The 26,647-nt window shown below is 40.3% G+C and overlaps 1 pseudogene; it reads left to right on the top strand.

Moving 5' to 3' along the window:
• The window catches only part of LOC111964407 (bifunctional heparan sulfate N-deacetylase/N-sulfotransferase 1-like), a 150,083-nt pseudogene that overhangs the window by 28,128 nt on the left and 95,308 nt on the right, over positions 1–26,647 (top strand).

Raw genomic sequence — 26,647 nt, 5'->3', positions numbered from 1 at the left:
TCCCCCCTTCTCTCTCTGACATAGTCTACTGTAACATGAAGGGCATACTTGCTCCCCGTTCTCTCTCTGACATAGTCCTACTGTAACATGAAGGGCATACTGCTCCCCCTTCTCTCTCTGACATAGTCTACTGTAACATGAAGGGCATACTGCTCCCCGTTCTCTCTCTGAGCATAGTCTACTGTAACATGAAGGGCAATACTGCTCCCGTCTCTCTCTTGATAGTCTACGTAACATGAAGGGCATATGCTCCCGTTCTTCTCTGACATAGTCTACTGTAACATGAAGGGCATACTGCTCCCCGTTCTCTCTCTGACATAGTCTACTGTAACATGAAGGGCATACTGCTCCCCCCTTCTCTCTCTGACATAGTCTACTGTAACATGAAGGGCATACTGCTCCCCCCGTTCTCTCTCTGAATAGTCTACTGTAACATGAAGGGCATACTGCTCCCCCCGTTCTCTCTCTGACATAGTCTACTGTAACATGAAGGGCATACTGCTCCCCGTTTCTCTCTGACATAGTCTACTGTAACATGAAGGGCATACTGCTCCCCGTTCTCTCTCTGACATAGTCTACTGTAACATGAAGGGCATACTGCTCCCCTTCTCTCTCTGACATAGTCTACTGTAAACATGAAGGGCATACTGCTCCCCCTTCTCTCTCTCTGACATAGTCTACTGTAACATGAAGGGCATACTGCTCCCCCTTTCTCTCTCGACATAGTCTACTGTAACATGAAGGGCATACTGCTCCCCCTTCTCTCTCTGACATAGTCTACTGTAACATGAAGGGCATACTGCTCCCCTTCTCTCTCTGACATAGTCTATGTAACATGAAGGGCATACTGCTCCCCCTTCTCTCTCTGACATAGTCTACTGTAACATGAAGGGCATACTGCTCCCCCTTCTCTCTCTGACATAGTCTACTGTAACATGAAGGGCATACTGCTCCCCGTTCTCTCTCTGACATAGTCTACTGTAACATGAAGGGCATACTGCTCCCCCCTTCTCTCTCTGACATAGTCTACTGTAACATGAAGGGCATACTGCTCCCCCTTCTCTCTCTGACATAGTCTACTGTAAATGAAGGGCATACTGCTCCCCCTTCTCTCTCTACATAGTCTACTGTAACATGAAGGGCATACTGCTCCCCGTTCTCTCTCTGACATAGTCTACTGTAACATGAAGGGCATACTGCTCCCCCTTCTCTCTCTGACATAGTCTACTGTAACATGAAGGGCATACTGCTCCCCCTTCTCTCTCTGACATAGTCTACTGTAACATGAAGGGCATACTGCTCCCGTTCTCTCTCTGACATAGTCTACTGTAACATGAAGGGCATACTGCTCCCCCCTTCTCTCTCTGACATAGTCTACTGTAACATGAAGGGCATATTGCCCCCCCCCTTTCTCTCCAGGAAGTGCAAACTAGTCACCTTTAGGTGAAATTTGCCGTTTTGAATCCAAAATAGGTGACCTACGTGTATTCATGTAGATCGATGAGAAAAGTTTAGTAAGGGAGGGGTTGGATCACTACCGTAAGCAAACGAGTGATGCAACGTTTGGAGCCATACTGGCTGCTTTATCCAAGGCTCAGCCAATCATTTAGGTAACAGAATGCAGCATGCAGCACCTCGAGAAGAAGAAACAACCAACTTACTATGTTACAGCATCAACGCGCGTTCTGGAAGTCAGCTTCAGCTTCCAGTTACAGCAGCGTGTCCACTGAACGATAAGGAGAAGGTAGGTGAGAAGCCTGACCACGGAGACAGGGGTGAGAAGGTGATGAAGCGTAAACCGAACAACTATTGGCATTTGGAAAGTTTGAGGTGAGGGAGAAAGTGTGGTGGAACAAGAGTTAGCATTAAGTTATCTTCTATTTGGATTCAATTCTCCGTTAGCTAGCCAGATAAATGTTACCGACGTTAGCCAATTTATCTGATAAAATAAATTGAGTTTATGGTGTGAATTAGCTTGCTAATAAAGTTAGACAGTGAACGTTAGCCTCATATGGCGTTGTAACTAGAGGTCGACCGATAATGATTTTCTCAAGCGCGATACCGATTTATTGGAGGACAAGAAAAAGCCGATACAGATTATATATATATATCATACACACACATTTTTGTAATAATGACAATTGCAACCATACTGTATGAACATGAACACTTATTTTAACTTAATATAATACATAAATAAAATCAATTTAGTCTCAAATAACATGAGAACATATGTAAAAACGAACCACCAGCTTTCATGGGTCTTCAATATTCCCAGTTAAGAAGTTTTAGGTTGTAGTGCAGAAAGCAGAGCTTGTCTGCATGGTCCCCTGTCAGTCTGCTCCTCTGCGAAACACAGACCTTATTTGAAGTAGATCAAGACATTCTCTATGGAAGACATGAACGGTAAAATAACGAAGGAACCCCTTTCAGGTTCAGCCGCAAGTTATTACAGGAATTATAACGCGTCGACTATTTTCTCTAACCATATACCTTTGACTAATCCGGAAACTATCACCTCAAACAAAATTTTATTCCGTTCCGTATTTTATCTAACGTGTGGCATCCATGAGTCTAAATATTCCTGTTACATTGCACAACCTTCAATGTTATGTCATAATTCCGTAAAATACTGGCAAATTAGTTGCAAAGAGCCAGGCGGCCCAAACTGTTGCATATACCCTGACTCTGCGTGCAATGAACGCAAGAGAAATTACACAATTTCAGCTGGTTAATATTGCCTGCTAACCTGGATTTCTTTTAGCTAAATATGCAGGTTTAAAAATATATACTTGTGTATTGATTTTAAGAAAGGCATTGATGTTTATGGTTAAGTACACATTGGAGCAATGACAGTCATTGATTGATTGTTTTTTATAAGATAAGTTTAATGCTAGCTAGCAAATTACCTTAGCTTACTGCATTCGTGTAACAGCAGGCTCCTCGTGGAGTGCAATGTAATCAGGTGTTAGAGCATTGGACTAGTTAACTGTATGGATGCAAGATTGGATCCCCGCGCTGACAAGGTTAAAAATCTGTCATTCTGCCCCGTTCCTAGGCCGTCATTGAAAATAAGAATGTGTTCTTAACTGACTTGCCTAGTTAAAGAAAGATTAAATAAAGGTGAAAAAAAAAAGACAAATCGCGCGCACAAAAAAAACGATTTCCGATTGTTATGAAAACTTGAAATCGGCCTAATTAATCGGCCATTCCGATTAATCGGTCGACTCTAGTTGTAACACTTGCTAACATTAGTAACCTAACCAATTCGCTATAGTATTAACTGGTATACGACTCCTTGCTGTTCCTCAATTTAACGCGTTAGTTGCTTACTGGACCCTGGCAATCTGAAATGTTAACTAGCTAACGAACTAACCACTAGCTGTTAACTAATGTTTTCCCTCTACAGTATGTGGTTAATTTTCAGAATGAGAGAATTGGGTGAATTTATTTAATTATTTTTCCTTTTAACTAGGCAAGTCTGTTATGAACAAATTCTTATTTTCAATGACGACCTAGGAACAGTGGGTTAACTGCCTTGTTCAGGGGCAGAACGAAGATTTTTACCTTGTCAGATCGGGGATTCAATCTTGCAACCTTTCGGTTACTGGCCCAATGCTCTAACCACTAGGCTATCTGCACCCCGTGTGACCACCAGAATTAGGTGAAAATTAGGCGTTGCTTGTTGAACAAGTGGATTCAGGGTAAGTGGAGCTTCTCTCTCTGACATAGTCTACTGTAACATGAAGGGCATATTGCCCCCCCCCTTCTCTCCAGGGATGCAAACTAGTCACCTTTAGGTGAAATTTGCCGTTTTGAATCCAAAATAGGTGACCTACGTGATTCATGTAGATYCGATGAGAAAAGTTTAGTAAGGGGAGGGGTTGGATCACTACCGTAAGCAAACGAGTGATGCACGTTTGGAGCCATACTGGCTGCTTTATCCAAGGCTCAGCCAATCATTTAGGTAACAGAATGCAGTGCAGCACCCGACTGAAGAAAGAAGAGRCAACCAACTTACTAGTTACAGCATCAACGCGCGTTCTGGAAAGTCAGCTTCCCAGTTACAGCAGCGTGTCCACTGAACGATAAGGAAGAGGTAGGTGAGAAGCCTGACCACGGAGACAGGGGTGAGAAGCCTGACCACGGAGACAGGGGTGAGAAGCCTGACCACGGAGACAGGGGTGAGAAGCCTGACCACGGAGACGGGTGAGAAGCCTGACCACGGAGACAGGGGTGAGAAGGTGATGAAGCGTAACCGAACAACTATTGGCATTTGGAAAGTTTTTGAGGTGAGGGAGAAAGTGTGGTGGAACAAGAGTTAGCATTAAGTATCTTGCTATCTGGATTGAATTCTCCGTTAGCTAGCCAGATAAATGTTGAGCGACGTTAGCCAATTTATCAGATAAAATAATTGCGTTTATGGTGTGAATTAGCTTGCTAATAAAGTTAGACCGTGAACGTTAGCTCATATGATGTTGTAACTAGAGGTCGACCGATTATGATTTTTCAACGCCGATACCGATTTATAGGAGGACAAGAAAAAACCGATACCGATTAATCGGACGATTTTTAAAATAATAATAAATAAATAAAAATTGAAAAAATGTTGATCACACATTTTTGTAATAATGACAATTGCAACACTACTGTATGAACAATGAACACTTATTTTAACTTAATATAATACATAAATAAAATCAATTTAGTCTCAAATAACATGAGAACATATGTTAAAACCGAACCACCAGCTTTCATGGGTCTTCAATATTCCCAGTTAAGAAGTTTTAGGTTGTAGTGCAGAAAGCAGAGCTTGTCTGCATGGTCCCCTGTCAGTCTGCTCCTCTGCGAACACACAGACCTTATTTGAAGTAGATCAAGACATTCTCTATGGAAGACATGAACGGTAAAATAACGAAGGAACCCCTTTCAGGTTCAGCCGCAAGTTATACAGGAATTATAACGCGTCGACTATTTCTCTCTAAACCATATACCTTTGACTAATCCGGAAACTATCACCTCAAACAAAATTTTATTCCGTTCCGTATTTTATCTAACGTGTGGCATCCATGAGTCTAAATATTCCTGTTACATTGCACAACCTTCAATGTTATGTCATAATTCCGTAAAAATACTGGCAAATTAGTTCGCAAAGAGCCAGGCGGCCCAAACTGTTGCATATACCCTGCTCTGCGTGCAATGAACGCAAGAGAATTACACAATTTCAGCTGGTTAATATTGCCTGCTAACCTGGATTTCTTTTAGCTAAATAGCAGGTTTAAAAATATATACTTGTGTATTGATTTTAAGAAAGGCATTGATGTTTATGGTTAATACACATTGGAGCAATGACAGTCATTGATTGATTGTTTTTTATAAGATAAGTTTAATGCTAGCTAGCAAATTACCTTAGCTTACTGCATTCGTGTAACAGGCAGGCTCCTCGTGGAGTGCAATGTAATCAGGTGTTAGAGCATTGGACTAGTTAACTGTATGGATGCAAGATTGGATCCCCGCGCTGACAAGGTTAAAAATCTGTCATTCTGCCCCGTTCCTAGGCCGTCATTGAAAATAAGAATGTGTTCTTAACTGACTTGCCTAGTTAAAGAAAGATTAAATAAAGGTGAAAAAAAAAAAGACAAATCGCCGCACAAAAAAAACGATTTCCGATTGTTATGAAAACTTGAAATCGGCCCTAATTAATCGGCCATTCCGATTAATCGGTCGACCTCTAGTTGTAACACTTGCTAACATAGTAACCTAACCAATTCGCTATAGTATTAACTGGTATACGACTCCTGCTGTTCCTCAATTTAACGCGTTAGTTGCTTACTGGACCCTGGCAATCTGAAATGTTAACTAGCTAACGAACTAACCACTAGCTGTTAACTAATGTTTTCCCTCTACAGTATGTGGTTAATTTTCAGAATGAGAGAATTGGGTGAATTTATTTAATTATTTTTCCTTTTTAACTAGGCAAGTCTGTTATGAACAAATTCTTATTTTCAATGACGACCTAGGAACAGTGGGTTAACTGCCTTGTTCAGGGGCAGAACGAAAGATTTTTACCTTGTCAGATCGGGGATTCAATCTTGCAACCTTTCGGTTACTGGCYCAATGCTCTAACCACTAGGCTATCTGCCACCCCGTGTGACCACCAGAATTAGGTGAAAATTAGGCGTTGCTTGTTGAACAAGTGGATTCAGGGATYAAGTGGAGCTGGACCTGGATTAAGCTGGATGCCACTATAGAGGTGAAAGGAACACCACACAATTTTCTTCTTTCTCACTTTTCCTGGCACATTGTAGAACAGATGTCCACAGGCAGAAAGTGTAAAATGTAATAATGTGTAGTGTAGCAGCCCAACTATATTGTTTTTTTTGTTTAACTTGACAGTAACACGTGTGTGTGAGGGGGGATTAAATTTGTTTTTTAACTCGGTGAACGTTATTTTTGCACACATGTAGCCTTGTGCGCTTGATCTATATCTTTAGTGGCCACTATAATGGAGCAAAAATAGAATGCCAGTTTGTTTCATTCTATTTCTACTATAAGATGTTTTTTCCCCCAAGTGCAATGTGTGTGTGTGTGTGTGTGGTCACAAGCGTTCTGTTATAAAGGCTGTCATGGCTAACTGCAATATTAGTGTGTTGTTTTTTTTTCTCAAGACTTGTCATTTGCAGTAAAGTAAAGGCAACAAATAACACTGGATTGCTTCCCTTATTTTTTTTAAAGCTGTGATTTAGGTTCACAGTAATCACTTTCTATTTTACACAGAGACTGATCATGTAGATAATATTCTTTGTTGTTTAATTAGTTAACCTGCATTTCCACCAAGCAGGGATTTTTCATGTTTCAGTGCATCAACAACAAAGTGTCATCTTTTTTGTCCCTCAGCAGTTTGCATCCCTGTCTCTTCTACTGTAACATGGAGGGCATACATTTCTAGTTCATTATTTCCCTTTCCAACAACAGTTAGTCTTAAGAAATGTAATCTAAGCATTGATGTTGGGGGCGGYAGGTAGTCTAGTGGTTAGAGTGCTGTACTAATAACCGAAAGGTTGCTAGATTGAATGCCCCGAGCTGACGAGGTAAAAATCTGTCGCCACTGAACAAGGCAGTTAACCCACTGTTCCTAGGCCGTCATTGTAAATAAGAATTTGTTCTTAAATGACTTGCCTAGTAAAATAAATAAATAAATGTTCTGTCTTTTCCACTAGCGCCGACTGTCTGCTATACAGCCGATTTACTCATTTTCAGCCGGCTACTTTTTCCATTTAAATTAACTAGGCTACTTTACAATTCGGTAGTCAGAAAAAATTCTGCCGAACCCTCTCCCGCTGGAATGAAATATATGCATTTCTAGTTATCTATTGATAGGACAGGTGCCTGTCGCTCACCAAGTCATCGAAGACTGTCAGACCAGCAGTGTTTCCCTGTCAGTCTGTCCCGCCTCTTGATACGTGTGTGTGTGCTGTGKTGGCAGTCAAATTTCTTGACACTGAGGAGGAGAGCATGAATTTTCACATCCCATATAAATGGTTTATTTGCCCTTCGTCTACTTCCCCAGATTCGGGTGAACTGTAGTTAGATTCGGCAACTTCAGCCATACCCGTTGCTGACAGGTGTATAAAATCGAGCACATAGCCATTCAATCTCCATAGACAAACATTTGCAGTAGAATGGCTTTACTGAAGAGCTCAGTGACTTAACTTTGCACCGTCATAGGATGCCACCTTTCCAACAAGTCCGTTTGTCAAATTTCTGCCCTGCTAGAGCTGCCCCTGTCAGCTGTAAGTGCTGTTACTTTGAAGTGGAAACATCTAGGAGCAACAACTGCTCAGTCRCGAAGTGGTCGGCCACACAATCTCACAGAACGGGACGGCTGAGTGCTGTAGCACGTGAAAATCGCCTGTCTTCAGTTGCAACACTYGCTACCGAGTTCCAAACTGACTCTGGTAGCAACGTCAGTATGATAACTGTTTGTCGGGAGCTTCATGAAATGGGTTTCCATGGACGAGCAGCCGCACACAAGCCTAAGATCACCATGCGCAATACYAAGCGTCAAGTGGACTGGTGTACACGCTTAGAACAGATGTTCACAGGCAAAGTGTACAATGTAATAATGTGCAGTGTAGCAGCCCAAATATATTGGTATCTGGAGCAGTGGAAACGCATTCTCTGGYGCGATGAATCACGCTTCACCATTTGGCAGTCCGACAGATGACTCTGGGTTTGGAGGATGCCAGGAGAATGCTACCTGCTCCAATGCATAGTGACAACTGTAAAGTTTGGAGGAGGAATAATGGTCTGCGGTGGTTTTTCATGGTTCGGGCTGGGCCCCTTAGTTCCAGTGAAGGGAAATCTTAATGTTACAGCATACAATGACATTCTAGACTAACTCTGGTTGGCTGGACCCACCACCCTAGCCCGGGGGAGCCTGGCTGGCTACTTTTTMTATTAGGCTGGCTACTCCATTTGCTTGTGGAATAAACACTGTTTTTCCCTGGCAGCACAATATGATCAGCCTAAGCTTGTGTTTAGGTGCACTAGGCCTATATATGTCTAAGCTGGGGCTGAGCTTTTCTGCAGACTCACATGCCTTCCTCTAGTCTATAAGATAATAAGGATCTTAGCCCCGATTTTGTTAAAGCCTGTAGCCTGTTCTCTGTGCTGCAGAACTGCTGACGCGAGGACTGTTTTCTTCCCCCCCCAATCTGAACTTTTTAAGTGTCTGCCTTTGTTGCTCTAGTTTCCAGTGCCTTGCACCCACGTGCACATCCGATATGGCGCGACACTGGTGCTGTGTGTGTGTGTGTGTGTGTGTGTGTGTGTAATTTCTCCTGCTGTTTCCATCTGTTGTCTGGGTCTGTATGGGGAAGAGATTGAATGTGCAACATGGAAGGAAGGAAAAATGTATTTTCTTCATTTGCCTCAGGTTCCCTCAGGTGGGAAACTAGCTCCACCTATCAGGCACAAAAACATGAAGCTGCTTTCTGGGATGTTGTTTTAATGTTTACTTTGGAATGTAATCGGAGTTAACATTGCATTACTTACTACTTACAATATGATACATAGGTTAAGAAGGCAGACTAGCTCTGTTGTGAGAACGGGGAAATCAAGGTTTTGTGAGAGCTGTGCGATAGGCTGTGGCAAAGCATAAATTATGTTCAGCCGACATGGCATGGGGCACTAAATGTGAGCTGCAATCAATCTCTCATTATAGGACACTGTTTTTTAKCAACTCTGAGCTGTTGAAGGTCATCTACATTTTCTGAGATTGTACTAGGACATGGCCCTTTGGCTCAGAGGAACACACACAGATTTCCTTGGCTTAGAGCTTGTTGTTTGGGGACGTGAATGTAAACGATGAGCTGCACGCCTGTGAGCTTGGCTCTTTAATCTTGAGCATCTAGGCCAGTTGTCAGTGAACTCATCATACATGCATCTAACCTCCGTTCCAGAATCAGCTTCATCCATGCCTTAGTTCTAGATCTAGGTTGCTTTTACCTCAGCTGCTGCCTCAGTCTTGACCTATTCAGGAGAAGCGAGCGCTAATATGTTCTCTTTAACTAAAAGCCTTCATTCCCACAGCACAGGAATGTAGGTAGTGGTGTTGTTTTAGAGGAGCCCTAAGGTGTTTCTGCTTCATGTACTATTTTATACTGTTTTATTTGGTTACTAGCTGTTTTATATGATCACTAACTGTTTTATACTGGGGTTTTTTATATGGTAACTAGCTGTTTTATACCGGCCGTGATCTGGAGTCCCATAGGGCTGCGCACAATTGGCCCAGCGTCGTCGGGGTTAGGGGGAGGGTTTGTCCCGGGGTAGGCAGTCAAATAAGAATTTTGTAAAATAAGAATTTGTTCTTAACTGACTTGCCTAGTGAAATAAAATAAAAGTTTTTATGGGTGCTAGCTGTTATGTTTTAAACAGTTTTATATGGTAGCTACTGTAGCTGTTTTCTATGGGAGCTAGCTGTTTGTATGATTTTTATATGGTAACTAGCTGTTTTAAACTGTTTTGGTGAAGTTGCCAGTAGAGGTTCTCTTTTATCCATTTGTTTAAAAAAAAAACATTAAATGGAAAATGCAGTGGTTATTTTCTTTTGGTGTGTCTAGGGATGAAGCTTTAACGTCATGTAATTACAACTTCCAGGCTGACAGTGTGGAGTTGATGATTATACCTTACCAGTCAAAAGTTTGGACTCCTACTCATTCCAGGTTTGCTATTTTCTACATTGTAGAATAATAGTGAAGACATCGACACAACAAAACTATGACCTAACAAATTTGAGATTCTCTCAAAGTAGCCACCCTGTGCCTTGACAGCTTTTCACACTCTTGGCATTCTCTCAACCAGCTTCATGAGTTAGTCACCTGGAATGCATTTCAATTAACAGGTGTGCTTGTTAATTTGTGGATTTCAAGGCACAGTTAAACAGCAGGCTACCACAGCATTCTGTAAGGCGATCAGGAAAAAGAGCAGACGGAATCAAGGAGAAAGAAAAAAAAAACATAGAAGATAGAGAGAGCAAGGAAATAAACCCAGCGAGAAGCTGAAAACAAGTTAACGAGAGCTCAGTATGTCAACGAAGGCGAAGGAGGTAACTATTATATCTAACGAAGACAGGGGGTAAAACATGGCGTACTGCCGGATCCATCTGGTTTTGCGCTAGTGGGTACTAAATGTTCAAACAGGAACAATGACTCCAAAACCCACACCTCAGGCTGTTTTGTAAGGGCTATTTTCACACAGGAAGTCGATCGGTGAAATGCTAGTTGCGTCAGAGATGCCTCCCAAACACCCAACTCAAATTGAGATGCGTTATGGGATGAGTCCGGGACCAACAGAGCGAAGGAAAAGCAGCCAACAAGTGCTCAGCATATGTGGGAACTCCTTCAAGACTGCTGGAAAAGCATTTCAGGTGAAGCTGGTTGAGAGAATGCCAAGAGTGCAAAGCTGTCACCAAGGCAAAGTTTGGCTACTTTGAAGAATCTGAAATATATAAAACACTTTTTTGGCTACTACATGATTTCATATGTGTTATTTCATAGTTTTGATATCTTCACTATTATTCTATAATGTAGAAAATAGTAAAAATAAAGAAAAACCCTTGAATGAGCAGGTGTTCTAAAACTTTTGACAGGTAGTGTATGTATGTGAAGATTATCACAGAGTGAAAGACTGGAAACTACCTGGCTCATCCTCCCAGTTCTATCAGCACTAACAGCTGCTAAAGGATAGAAGCGGCCGCAGCTCACAACTGTGCTCTTTATTAAGCTTTTGCTGAAAATATTGCATTTAATGAATTTGTTTTTTTCCGCAAAGATGTTTTGTTTTATCGGGACAGAATTAGGCTAATGCTTTGCCATGGTCATTATCAAAATAACATTCTTGTGTTTGTGGGGAAATTACAGAAACAACAATGTAATCACATAACTGCAATGGTAGTCATAGCACAATTATAATGTGTCCTTCACTCAGCTTTGCGTTCTTCATCTGTTGTTATGGTCACGAAATGTCATGAAATTATTGCCATGTCTCATTGAGTTCTGTGGAAAACACTAAGGGGCTTTCACACCGAATTGGTTTGGAAYGGTTTTTCCGAATTCTGGTGTGTTAGCCCGCTTGGTTTGTTTGGACTGGTGTAAAGTGAACACACTACACATTTTAATGGAGGTCTCGGTCAGATTCAATTTGTACCAATTTGTACAGTGGTGTGGTTTGCTGCAGGTGAGAAAGTATTCAGGATCAAACAAAGGAGAAGAACCAGAATCRCGCAGTATTAATGGTTGTTTGACAGCACATTTCTGAGCACATCTGATGCAGATTAGGGGAGACGGGGGCTGTACCGGGGATATAGGCTATTGAATATAGACTTCACTTAGAGTGGGTATTGCGCTGTTTCCTCCCACATGTAGTTGGAAGTGCAAATCGAAAGTAATGAAGATGACACAAGTTGTGTTTCTTTATAAATATAGATTGATTTAACATGATCAATTTTTGGCTATTGGGAATTKTTTTTWWTTWATTTTTTTATTTMACCTTTATTTAACCAGGTAGGCTAGTTGACAACAAGTTCTCATTTACAACTGCGACCTGCCAAGATAAAGCAAAGCAGTGCGACACAAACAACAACAGAGTTACACATGGAAGAAACAAGCATATGGTCAATAATACAATAAAGTCTATATACAGTGTGTGCAAATGAGGTAGGATAAGGGGGGTGAGGCAATAAACAGGCCATAGTGGWGCAATTATTACAATATGGCAAATTAAACACTGGTGTGATAGTTATGTAGAAGTTGAGTGTGCAAGTAGCGATACTGGGGTGTAAAAAATAATAAAATAAATAACCAATCTGTAAATAGTCCATCCAACTACCTCATCACGATATTGATATGTGCAGTGATCTGTGAGCTGCTCTGACAGCTGGTGCTTAAAGTTAGTGAGGGAGATATGAGTCTCCAGCTTCAGTGATTTTTGCAGGTCGTTCCAGTCATTGGCAGCAGAGAACTGGAAGGAAAGGCAGCTGAAGGAGGAATTGACTTTAGTGGTGACCAGTGAAATATACCTGCTGGAGCGCGTGCTGCGGGTGGGTGCTGCTCTGGTGACCAGTGAACTGAGAAAAGGCGGGGCTTTACCTAGCAACGACTTATAGATGACCTGGAGCCAGTGGGTTTGGCAACGGACATGAAGTGAGGGCCAGCCAACGAGAGCATACAGGTCGCAGTGGTGGGTAGTATATGGGGCGTTGGTGACAAAACGGATGGCTCTGTGATAGACTGCATCCAATTTGCTGAGTAGAGTGTTGGAGGCTATTTTGTAAATGACATTGTTGAAGTTAAGGATCGGTAGGATAGTCAGTTTTACTCTATGTATGGAATGTAAAACCACCCGGACCAAATGGAGAAACAAATAATCAAACCCAAATTCGARCTTTAGCTCAGAACTGTGTGAAAACGACTTTCGTGTGCATTGAGGACTGGCATGTGAGATGAGTTCAGAGCACATTTGTGGAGCAGCCAGTTAAGTGTTGGGGCTGAGCCKGAGACCAAACCTTGGGGTGGCTCTATCAGAATAAGCTTTATTTGCGAAGTACATTTTCACATACCCGGATTTGACTTGGTGAAGTGGTGATGCTAGCGATAGACTAAATATACAGACATAATATGGAGGAATTTACACCAATCTAGATATAAACAGTAATAAAATAATTTTGTCGCAAGTCACGTGCTGCCTCACTGAGCACCACATGGATAGCTAAGTACATTAGCATGGATGGATTCTCTGGGCGATATGCTCCTTGGCAGTTCCAGTATCAGCATGAAGATGAATTCTTTCTCCAATTCCTGCCGCTCTTAAGTGCATTTATTTAATCTGGTTTAGGATGATCTCTTTTGCAAAGATCCGTGTGTGTTGAGAAAAAAGCGAGGGAGGAAATTAAATGAGTAGCCTATTGAACTATGATTCCTTCTACCTTCATTCCTTCCACAAATGTGATTGCATTTTATGCATGCATATTGTATAGGCTTTTCATGTCTGGAATTGTCATGCAAGGCGTATTATCCGCCGTGTCTGTCAATATGCCTCTCTCCGCTCTCCGCTTTCTTTGATTTATTATATATTTATAAAGCCACATTGAAACATCCATCACTTCACAACCCCATTCCTGGTTGGAATAACAGAAGTGATTTGCCAATGAGCACTTGTCTCAGGGAGAAGGTCTGTCAGGGGACAGCATGTCTATGGGAGAAACTCAATTGGCATTTCCTTGATTCCTCAAGTTTTTCTCTCTTCACCTTCCCAAACCTATTCAATGAGAAGGTCAGAGGGGAGGGACCTCCTTTCTTCTCATCCAATGGGTTTTGGGAAGGTGAAGAGGAGAACTTGAGGAATCAAGGAAATACAATTGAGAGTAAAGGTCGACCGAACAATCGGAATGGCCGATTTTAATTAGGGCCGATTTCAAGTTTTCATAACAATCGGTATTTTTGGACACCGATTTGCCGATTTTTAATATTATTTTTTGTTATACATTTTAAAAAAATATATTTTTTTTTACATCTTTATTTTACTAGGTCAGTTAAGAACACATTTTTATTTTCAATGACGGCCTAGGAACGGTGGGTTAACTGTCTTGTTCAGGGGCAGAACGACAGATTTTTACCTTGTCAGCTCGGGATTTGTTTTTGCAACCTTCCGGTTACTAATCCAATGATCTATCCCACCTGCCTTACATTGCACTCCACGAGGAGCCTGCGTGGCAGGCTGACTACCTGTTACGTGAGGGCAGCAAAGAAGCAAAAGGTAAGTTGCTAGCTAGCATTAAACTTATCTTATACGAAACAATCAATCTTAACATAATCACTAGTTAACTACACATGGTAGATGATATTTCTTGTTTATCTAGCGTGTCCTGCGTTGCTTATAATCGATGCGGTGCCTGTTAATTTCTCATTGAATTACAGCCTATTTTGACAAAAGGGTGATGATTTAACAAGCGCATTTACGAAAAAAGCACTGTCGTTGCACCAATGTACCTAACAATAAACATCATTGCCTTTCTTTAAATCAATACACAGTATATAATTTTTAAACCTGCATATTTAGTTAATATTGCCTGCTAACGTGAATTTCTTATAACTAGGGAATTGTGTAATTTCTCTTGCGATCCGTGCAAGCAGTCCAGGGTATATGCAGCAGTTTGGGCCGCCTGGCTCATTGCGAACTGTGTGAAGTCCATTTATTCCTAACAAAGGCTGTAATTGATTTTGCCAGAATTGTACATAATTATGACATAACATTTGAAGGTTGTACAATGTAACAGCAATATTTAGGACTTAGGGATTGCCATCCGTTAGATAAAATACGGAACGGTTCCGTATTTCACTGAAAGAAATAACGTTTTGTTTCCGGATTCGACCATTTTAATGACCAAAGGCTCGTAATTTCTGTGTGTTATTATGTTTATAATTAAGTCTATGATTTTGATAGAAGGCATAGCCTGACTGAGCGATGGTAGGCACCAGCAGGCTCGTAAGCATTCATTCAAACAGCACTTTCATGCATTTGCCAGCAGCTCTTCGCAATGCTTCAAGCATTGATCTGTTTAATGACTTCAAGCCTATCAACTCTCGAGATTAGGCTGGTGTAACAGATGTGAAATGGCTAGCTAGTTAGCGTGGTGTGCGCTAATAGCATTTCAAACGTCACTCGCTCTGAGACTTGGAGTAGTTGTTCCTTGCTCTGCATGGGTAATGCTGCTTCGAGGGTGGCTGTTGTCGATGTGTTCCTGGTTCGAGCCCAGGTTGGGGCGAGGAGAGGGGATGGAAGCTATATGTTACACTGGCAATACTAAAAGTGCCTAAAAGAAACATCTCAATAGTCAAAGGTAATATGAAATACAAATGGTATAATAGAAAGAAATTAGTCCTATAATTCCTATAACTACAACCTAAAACTTCTTACCTGGGAATATTGAAGACTCATGTTAAAAGGAACCACCAGCTTTCATATGTTCTCATGTTCTGAGCAAGGAACTTAAATGTTAGCTTTTTTACATGGCACATATTGCACTTTTACTTCTCCAACACTTTGTTTTTGCATTATTTAAACCAAATTGAACATGTTTCATTATTTGAGGCTAAATTGATTTTATTGATGTGTTGTAATTGTCATTATTACAAAAAAATAAAAAATAATCGGACGATTTAATCGGTATCAGCTTTTTTTGGTCCTCCAATAATCGGTATCGGCGTTGAAAAATCATAATCGGTCGACCTCTAATTGAGAGTCTCCCCATGTTCATATCAAGTCACTYGCTGGCAATTTCCTGAGACCACAAGATCTCCTCTGCCTGACCTGCTGACAACCAGCCAGCATGCCTCACGGTGACAACTTTCAGTTGCACATCACATGTCAGCCCGGACAGTGGGCACAGAAGATTAAARAAATATATACTTATATTCCATTGCGGGAGCGAGAGGGGGATACGGGTAGCTTTTGAGTGGCATTGGGAGGGTTATTTCGGCTGTTCAGGGCTAGAACCCCATTATTTGGGGTTGGCATCTGTCATTTTTAGAGTATCGTAACCCTTTGTAGGTGAGAGAAGGGGACAGGCTCAAACTGCCAACAATAACAAAACCATTAGCATCAGTTGTGAGCTCTGACATAATCTGTCAACAGTCGGTAAAATAGTATGATTGTTTTGGCCTTGGTTTCAGGATATGAGGAGTATACATTCTGGGCCCCCCAAAAAATATTTGACTACTATCCCAAATTCTCTCTATCCCTACAAATATAGGCTGCTGCTTACAGCCATCAGATTTTTCTAAATTATGTTTGCAAATAAACAGCAATCCAAAACACCACCGGCCTTGAACRCAAACCACTGTCAGAAGGGATTGACTAGTTAACAGTACAGACATGAGAATGGTTACTCCTCCACATTCTTCCCATGACAACCCAGGGAGAAAAAAAATCCCTCTTTGAAAATGTTGAGCATTTCCTTTCCAGATAGACTGAGGATTTGTTTTCTCTGAATGGGAAATATGGGGAGCAGATTGAAACAATGGTTAGACACATCAAACTACTTAGTTCTTTAGAGGATTTCTAGAGAGGACTACTTAGTTCTATGAGAACCTAAATCATATAGCACATACGAAAAGACGTGGGCTCACTATTACCACAAAGAAAGCATGTAGTTTAGGAAAGGTGTGTGGATCAATCCTTCCCTCCCTCTGGGAAGTAGCTGTATGGTCCTCAGCATCACCACACTAGCTCTACCAACAGTGAGCTGGCCAGCACACAACTGGTTGGAGTTAGACTGATTTCTGAATAGTACTCGGTCAGGTAATGTGTATTTATCAAGATGATGAATAAGGGAGTTTGACGTTTCTTTTTATATTCCCGATCACGCTTTCATTCTCAATACTCCACTAGTATGCACATTCCACAGGAGATAGGCTTAGGTAGTGAGTTGACCCAATTGTATTCTGATAAGTGCTCTTTTTAAAGTGGTACCCTTTCCTTTATCTTAAACCCCAGTGGGTTTACATAATTAAGTCTTCTTGCTGTAATGTTGATTCGCAGTTGGCTGTACAGTGTGAATATTGACAATCACGTTAAAATATCACAGTACAATCAAATGTGTAATTCAATGGTTTTGAATGTAAATTTGACAGCTTCATAAGTATTTTTCATAAAAGTGACATTGTTCAATCTGATACAAGCTATGCCGTGTCGTCCAAGCCCACATTARCATGACTGGTGGTGTGTAGGCTAACCCCTCCTGCTTCATAATGATCTACAATGGAGCTTTACTCTTAAACCAATGTTGCTCTGTATACGCCAGACTCTTATAATATAATATGCAGATGATTTTATCCAAAGCAACATAGTCATGCCTGCATACAGTTTTTACGTATGGGTGTTCCTGAAAATCGCACACACTATTCTGGCGTTGCAAGTTTCAAAGTCTACCAACTGAGCTATAGAGGACCTCCCTTTTTTTCTTCTTCTTTCATGCATACATCTCATTTAATAAATGTCTTCTTCTGTGTTTTTYTAGGCGTGCCTGTCTGGTGTGTCTGTGAGGAACATTAGTCTATATCACCAAATACACCAGGGTCCTCTGACCGGACCTGAAGCCTGTTCATATCTGATGCTCTTTCAGAAGAGAGTACCACCGCACTGTGGCTGGAGATTTTGTTTTAAGGAAGAGAACCCCCCCCCCCCACCGTTTGGAAGAAGGTAAGAACTTGTCTTTTATCCTGACTAGCGTACTGTTCAGGGGCTGTACACTACCATTCAAAAATGGGGGTCACTTAGAAATGTCCTTGTTTTGAAAGAAAAGCAAATGTTTTTGTACATTACAATAACATCAATTGATCAGAATACAGAGTAGACATTGTTAATTGTTTCAAAAAAAAAAATTAAGATCTCGTACAACACTGTGTACTGCTCCCTTCACAAGTACATTAGAGTGTCTGTTTGAGAAACAGACTTCTCACAAGTCCTCAACTGGCAGATTCATTAAATAGTACCCACAAACACCAGTCTCAACATCAACAGTGAAGAGGCGACTCCGGGATGGTTGCCTTCTAGGCAGTTCCTCTGTCCAATGTCTGTGTTCTTTTGCCCATCTTAATCTTTTATTTTTATTGGCTTTTTCTTTGCAACTCTGCCTAGAAGGCCAGCATCACTGTTGACGTTGAGACTGGTGTTTTGCGGTACTATTTAATGAATCTGCCAGTTTGAGGACTTGTGAGAAGTCTGTTTCTCAAACTAGACACTCTAATGTACTTGTCCTCTTGCTCAGTTGTGCACCCGGGCTCCCACTCTTTCTATTCTGGTTTAAGCCAGTTTGCGCTGTTCTGTGACAGGAGTAGTACACACATTGTATGAGATCTTCAATTTCTTGACAATTTCTCGCATGGAGTAGCCTTCATTTCTCAGAACAAGAATAGACTGACGAGTTTCAGAAGAAAGGACTTTGTTTCTGGCCATTTTGAGCCTGTAATCGAACACACAAATGCTCCAGACACTCAACTAGTCTAAAGAATGCCAGTTTTATTGCTTCTTTAATCAGGACAACAGTTTTCAGCTGTGGTAACATAATTGCAAAAGGGTTTTCTAATGATCAATTAGACTTTTAAAATTATGAAGTTGGAATTACTAACACAACGTGCCATTGGAACACAGGAGTGACGGTGGCTGATAATGGGCCTCTGTACGCCTATGAAGATATTCCATTAAMAATCWKMCGTTTCCAGCTACATTAGTCATATACAACATTAAGAATGTATTACTGATCAATTTGATGTTTTTTTAATGGACAAAGAAAGCATCAAGCTCCCTCACGCTCCAGAAACAGGAGAGAGGTTACCTCCTGCCACATTCTGTCTCGCACAAAGCTTGGGAGGGGGACTGATTTGGATGGCGGAGGTGGCAGGTCTCCTGGAGGAGCATTCAGCACTGAAACAAGGGGCGAAGAGTGAACACTCGGCCTCCCTCCCCTAATAAGACAAAGCACCCTGTGCTTAAGTGAGAGGTGGAAGTGCCTGTACCTGTCACTTGCCGTTTGGGTTGTGTGCCAGTGGTATCCTTGTAGCAGCCCGTTCAGCAGGCATTCTAACCTTGGGGGCTTGATCTTGTTAATTTAACACAAAAGATCCCCTGTCAACTTGGGTTCGAAGTTTGCACCGATATTGGATCACATCGAATGCAGGAACTACAATATTGGGTTTCCAGTGCAAATGGATTTACTTTTTCAAATTGAGGAACTAAAATAGAGTAGTCGGAGGAGCTTGCCCATTTGGGCCGTTGCCCACGGTACTTGATCTGTCTAGCTGCTCAAGATGGATTTGCTTTGAGTTTATTAGTTCTCAAAGAGATGTCCATTGTGAACAAATACAAAGTTCTAGTACTTTTTTTACTACAGCACATGTAAGATCTTTGACTATTCATGTGTACTGCATTACTGAAAGAAATGGCATTTGGCTCGTAGGCATTTGGTGTATTTCAACAAGTTTACAGTTTCTTCACCTTCTGTACGTTAGGGAAGTGGAGAAGAATGAATAATGAAATTTCATGAATAATTGAAAGCATTTGGCAGAATTTAATAATTAATATGTGAGAAAGGCATCTCCTAGAGCCATTTACTGTGCTGGGACTAACTCACAACACCGCCTGATTCTGCAAGGCTGCTTCAACCTGGAGAATAATTAGCCAGTCAGGGCAGACAAACCTTTTGTCAAATTATGCATATTTAAGACCTCATGAGACATCGTCTTACGTCAGATGGCGTTACTCCTACGCAACGCTCGTCCCTCAACCGATCTGTCTTGTAGGGTGTGGAAGTTTTATATATTAAGTATTTGAATACTCCTGAGTATCTACCATTCAACAATGAAAACATAATCACTGCGCTCTCGTATGACTCTCCATGAAATAGGCAGAATAACTAGCAAAATTATTACAAATGTGACAGTGATTTAACCTCTCTGGGATATGTGGGACGCTAGCGATTGTCACTGGACGCTAAATCCAGTGACAATGCAGAGCGCCAAATTCAAATAAATTACTATAACAATTAAACTTTCATGAAATCACACATGCAATACACCAAATTAAAGCTACACTTGTTGTGAATCCAGCCAACATGTCAGATTTCAAAAAGGCTTTACGACGAAAGCACACCAAAYGATTGTTAGGTCAGTACATAGCCACAGAAAAACACAGCCATTTTTCCATCCAAAGAGAGGAGTCATAAAAAGCATAAATAGAGATAAAATTAATCACTAACCTTTGATCTTCATCAGGTGACCCTCATAGGACTTCATGTTACACAATACATGTGTGTTCGATAAAGTTAATATTTATATCCAAAAATCTCAGTTTACATTGGTGTGTTACGTTCAGTAATGTTTTGCTTCCAAAACATCTGGTGATTTTGCAGAGAGCCACATCAATTTACATTAATACTCATTATAAATGTTGATGAAAATACATGTGTTATGCATGGAACTTTAGATAAACCTCTCCTTAATGCAACCGCTGTGTCAGATTTCAAAAACGCTTTACTGAAAAAGCACACCATGCAATAATCTGAGTACAGYGCTCAGAGCCCAAACAAGCCAAAGAGATATCCGCCATGTTGTGGAGTCAACAAAGTCAGAAATAGCATTATAAATATTCCCTTTGATGATCTTCATCAGAATGCACTCCCAGGAATCCCAGTTCCACAATAAATGTTTGATTTGTTCGATAAAGTCCATTTATGTCCAAACACCTCCTTTTGTTYGCGCGTTTAGTACACAMTCCAAACTGACGACGTGCTGGCAGGTCCAGGCGAAAGTTCAGATGAAAAGTCATATTACAGTCTGTAGAAACATGTCAAACTAAGTATAGAATCAATCTATAGGATGTTTTTATCATAAATCTTCAATAATGTTCCAACCGGAGAATTCCTTTGTCTTCAGAAATGCTATGGAACGCAAGCTACCTCATGTGAATGCGCGTGGCCAGCTCGTGGCACTCTGCCAGACCTCTGACTCAATCCCCTCTCATTCCCCCCCCTTTATAGTAGAAGCATCAAACAAGGTTCTAAAGACTGTTGACATCTAGTGGAAGCCTTAGGAAGTGCAACATGACCCCATTTCCACTGTATCTTGGATAGGCAAAGAGTTGAAACACTACAAACCTCAGATTTCCCACTTCCTGGTTGGATTTTTTTCTCTGGTTTTTGCCTGCCATATGAGTTCTGTTATACTGGAACATCATTCAAAAAGTTTTAGAAACTTCAGAGGGTTTTCTATCCAAATCTACTAATTATATGCATATTCTAGCTTTTAGGACAAAGTAGCAGGCAGTTTACTCTGGGCACCTTTTTATCCAAGCTACTCAATACTGTCCCCCTGTCCCAAAGAAGTTAACTTTTTAGGGATAGGGGGCAGCATTTTCACTTTGGATGAATAGCGTGCCCAGAGTGAACTGCCTCCTACTCTGTCCTAGATGCTAATATATGCATATTATTATTATTATTTTTTTTTTTAAATGTTTTAAAGGGGTGATCAGCTTAATATTGCGGAAAGAATGTTGCTTCCAATGTAATTGTCTGCATCATTTCCAATCCCCCATATTTTTTGGGTAAATATATATATCCATACACGTATGCATACATATACACATATATACATACACATACCTATATAGACATAAATACTTTTTTAAAGAATATACCTTTATTATTATTCCCCGCAAACCCTACCACCGATCCCCCAATTGGAGTAAACTAATAAACACTTCTGCTTTTACCTTCAATTTATACATCTTATACACATTTTAGACAGTCTACTTTACAATAGTTCTCTCGTTTGTTCTTAGTCCTTCCTCTATTTCTGATGTCCATCCAGTTTGATTTCTATTTGACTAAGGTGTACAATGACACCTTAGTTTTTAAACCACAGATTTCTAATCCCTTAATATTATTGTTTGATCTAATCTTAACAGCTAACATTTCGATGGCAATAATAAATAGATATGCCGATAGTGGACAACCTTGTTTTACTCCTCTAGATAGTTTAAAACTTTCTGAGATGTAGCCATTATTTACTATTTTACACCTAGGGTTACTATACATAACTTTAACCTATTTTATTAGAGATTCCCCAAAATTGAAATATTCTAGGCATTTATATATAAACTCCAGTCGTACTTTATCAAAAGCCTTTTCAAAGTCAGCTATGAAAAACAGGCCTGGTGTCCCCGATATTTCATAGTGTTTTATTGTTTCCAGTACTTGTCTTATATTATCTCCAATGTATCGTCCATGTAAAAAACCTGTCTGATTAGGATGAATAATATCTGACAATACTTTTTTAATTCTATGCGCCAAGCATTTTGCTAGGATTTTTGCATCACAACACTGAAGTGTAAGAGGTCTCCAATTTTTTAAATGGACTGGATCTTTATATATACCACTTGGGTCCTGTTTCAGTAATAATGATATCAGACCTTCTTGTTGCGTGTCTGATAATCTACCATTTATATAGGAGTGGGTAAAACAAGCTAATAATGGTCCTTTGAGTATATCAAAAAAAGTTTTGTATACTTCCACTGGTATGCCATCCAGCCCTGGAGTTTTCCCATCCTTAACCTCTCTTGGGTATGTGGGACGTTAGCGTCCCACCTCTTAAACAGCCAGTGAAACTGCTGGGCGCCAAATTCAAATACAGAAATACTCATTATAAAATTTCAGAAAAMAAWATATATTTTACATAGGTTTAAAGATGAACGTCTTGTGAATCCAACCACGGTGTCAGATTTAAAAAATGCTTTACGGCGAAAGCATACCTTACGATTATTTGAGAACATAGCCCACTAGACAATTCATTACAGACAGTAACCAGCCAAGTAGAACAGTCAGAAATAGAGATAAAATTAATCCCTTACCTTTGATGATCTTCATATGGTTGACTTAGCAGACATTCATTTACTCAAATGTTTCTTTTGTTCGATAAAGTCTCTTTATATACAAAAACCTCCGTTTTGTTCGTGCGTTTTCTTCAGTAATCCACAGGCTCAAATGCAGTCAAAACAGGAAGACAAAAAAATCAAAATTGTATCCGTAAAGTTCATAGAAACATGTCAAACGATGTTTATATTCAATCTTCAGGTTGTTTTTAGCCTAAATAATTGATAATATTTCAACCGGACAATAACGTAGTCAATTTAAAAGGTAAACAAGAATTGCTCTCTGTCGAGCGCATGAAAAAGCTCTGCGACACTTTAGCGTCCAGTCATTCCCGAATGCTCTTATTCCCTAATTTTTCAGAATACAAGCCTGAAACTATTTCTAAAGACTGTTGACGTCTAGTGGGAGGCACAGAAACTGCAGTTTGAGTCCTAAGTCAATGGATACTGTTATGGCATTGAATAGAAAACTACAAAACCCCCCCAAAAAACTACTTCCTGAATGGAGTTTTCTCAGGTTTTCGCCTGCCAAATCAGTTCTGTTATACTCACAGACACTATTTTAACAGTTCTGGAAAATTGAGTGTTTTCTATCAAAATCTACCAGCTATATGCATATCATATCTTCTGGGCCCGAGAAGCAGGCAGTTTAAATTGGGCATGCATTTTATCCAAAATTCTGAATGCTGCCCCCTACCCTAGTGAAGTTAAAGGCCCCAATTGCATCAAGCAGTTCCTCCTCTGTAATTTGGCCTTCACCTGAGTCTTTCTGTACAGATGTTAATTTTACATTATTATTAGGGGAAAAATCCATACAATTARTTTCAGTTAGTGGAGATGGAGGAGCCTGAAACAAACATATTCTTAAAGTACTTTACTTCCTCTTTCAAAATATAATTTGGGGAATCATGCGTGACAAGTTTTAATACATTTATTTTGGTAGCATTTCTATATTGAAGATTGAAAAAGAATTTGGTGCATTTTTCCCCATATTCCATCCAGTTAGCTTTATTTTTATAATATATTACACTGGATCTTTCTTGAATAAGTTCCTCCATTTCTTTTTGTTTTTCCTCTAACTTATTCTCTGCCTCTATGGTACTGTTTTTATTGCTATCTAACTGTACTGTTAGTCCTTCAATTTCCTTTGTTAATATGGACTCTTTTGATCGAAATTGCTTTTGTTTTATAGATGAGTACTGAATTGCATTGCCTCTAAAGGCACACTTAAAAGTGTCCCAAACAATACGGGGATCTGCTGTACCTATCTATGTTATGTCTGAAAAAGTCAGTTATAAATTCTTCTGTCCTAGTTCTAAACAATTTATCATCTACTAGGCTTTGATTAAATTTCCAATATCCTCGCCCACGTGGAAATTCTGTAAGAGTAATATATATGCCAATTATGTGATGATCCGACCGCATTCTGTCTCCTATCAACACTTTTTAAACTTTTGGTGCCAGAGAATGGTATAAGAAGGTAGTCAAGATGACTAGCTTGATTAAGCCTCCGCCATGTATATCTCACTAGGTCAGGGTATTTAAGTCTCCATATATCCACTAATTCCAATATATCCATGACATTCATGATTTCATTAAGTGCCTGAGGGTGATAGTTTGTAGTGTGATTTCCTTTCCGGTCCATAGAGGTATTTAAGACCGTATTAAAATCTCCCACCATAATAATAGAGTCCTAGTGTTGCTTGTAGAGTTGATAAATTCTAATATATATTTTCAAAAAAGCTTGGATCATCATTATTCGGACCGTATAGGTTAATAAGCCATATCTGTTTATTGTCCAATAATATATTTAAAATAATCCATCTACCTTGAGGATCTGTTTGGACAATTTGCACATTTGGATCAAAATTATTGTTAATTAAAACATCACCCCTTTTGAATTTCTTTGCCCATGGGAGAAATATATTTCGCCCCCCCAGTTCTTTTTCCACAAAACTTAATCTAAAACTGTTAAATGGGTTTCCTGTAAACAATAGATATTATATTCCTTCTCTTTTAGCCATGTAAATACGGATCGTCTTTTATTAATATCTGCTAGGCCATTACAATTGTAACTGGCTATACTTATTTCACCACTTACCATAATGAGACAACTTTCAATTATTTTTATCAAAATATATGTTTGTAAACGTACCATTAAAAAGTAACATGATTGAGTGTCTATATAGCTGTACCATGATATTTGCATTTCTACTAAGTAAACCTCCAATTGGTCCCTACTATTCCACCCGCTAAAAGCCCTCCTCATCCCGAGTTGGGTTGTCATCCCAATGCCCGGAAGACCACCCTCGACCCCCTGTATCCCATAGCCCTGAACCGACTGGGATCCATCCTTTGAAAAGAGCACACAGTGCCATTTACCGAATTGAAGTAGATCAAATGCATTTCCATCTCCCTCACCTCGATTTGTATTATATATATAGCTGTGGATCATCCTCTATTGTCCCTAACATCTTTTACTCCTTCGCAACAGTTGTGGCATACACACATACACCACACACACTCAACCCTTACCCCCACACAACCATAAGCTCACTTTCTCAACAATTGCACCATCCCAGAGCCCAACTCAAGATAGGTCTTGATTTACAAATGCACTTGCAGCTGCATGAGAAGGCCTGCAAGACCGTGCAAAAAATGGGCGAAATCGAGAGATTTTATTTGCCATTGTCACATCCTAGATGATGATGGTCAAATGTACACCTTCTTCCTGAAACACCCACAATACGGTCACCCGTATTGACCATATTCCCCAGCATCTCCATGCAGTCCGACTTTGATTTTGTGCCACCAGGGTCACAATAATATACCCCCTCTCTGAATGTCCGAGTGTGACCCCCTCCCCATGGGTTACTGCAGCTAGTGTTGCCAGCACTGCCACTGCCTGGGTGGGGGCACCCCACCGGAATCCCCACCGGCTAGGTACAAGGTCRTCAAGGTTCTCATTAGCAGCTTTGAGAATTTCCTTGTGTAGTATGCTCTCCCTTTAGGGGGCTTTGGCTTTGCAGGACCAACCCTGCCAAGSAGRCTCAGAATMTTGAGGGGGCAGTGCTGCTCTTGGTYTCTGACCTCATTTTGGCTGCATACAGACCGCTTACAGCAGGCACATAAAACAGTTAGGGACTTCTCCTTAGTATCTGGGTCATTCAGGTGGGTGTATAGGGTCATGGACCGTACCATTAAAATAGGATCATAAATAATTAGATATAATTTATTTTAAAAATGTAGTTCCCCATGATAGGATAATAATAAATCAGACGTATAATTCATTATGAAAGTATATCCATCATCTGAACAACATTGAAAGCCTTCTCATACCCCGGCTCACAGCAATACATTGGCTCTGGGATATGCAACCATTTCATTACTCACTCACTCAACTTTCCAAACATAACAAATAAAATAAAAAATAAACACACACCACACCATCCACACATACTGTGCCTTCCGTTTACTTAGTTTTTATCTTCACTATGTTGAATTAGTGCTTGTGTGTTCAATTAGTTATATGTGAAGATATATAGAAAAGCTATATTTTTTATTGTGTTACAAACCATAACCGGGCTAGAATTGTTTATTTTCCTCATCTATGAGAACTTTGTCATTTTTAAAATAACCATGGAGTAGTCTTTGCGTCTCTGAA

The sequence above is a fragment of the Salvelinus sp. IW2-2015 genome, linkage group LG5 (genome assembly GCF_002910315.2).
Source record: "Salvelinus sp. IW2-2015 linkage group LG5, ASM291031v2, whole genome shotgun sequence".
Classification (NCBI taxonomy): Eukaryota; Metazoa; Chordata; class Actinopteri; order Salmoniformes; family Salmonidae; genus Salvelinus; species Salvelinus sp. IW2-2015.
The sequence above is the reverse complement of the archived record's forward strand: the minus strand, read 5'-3'. Positions and strand labels throughout refer to the sequence as shown.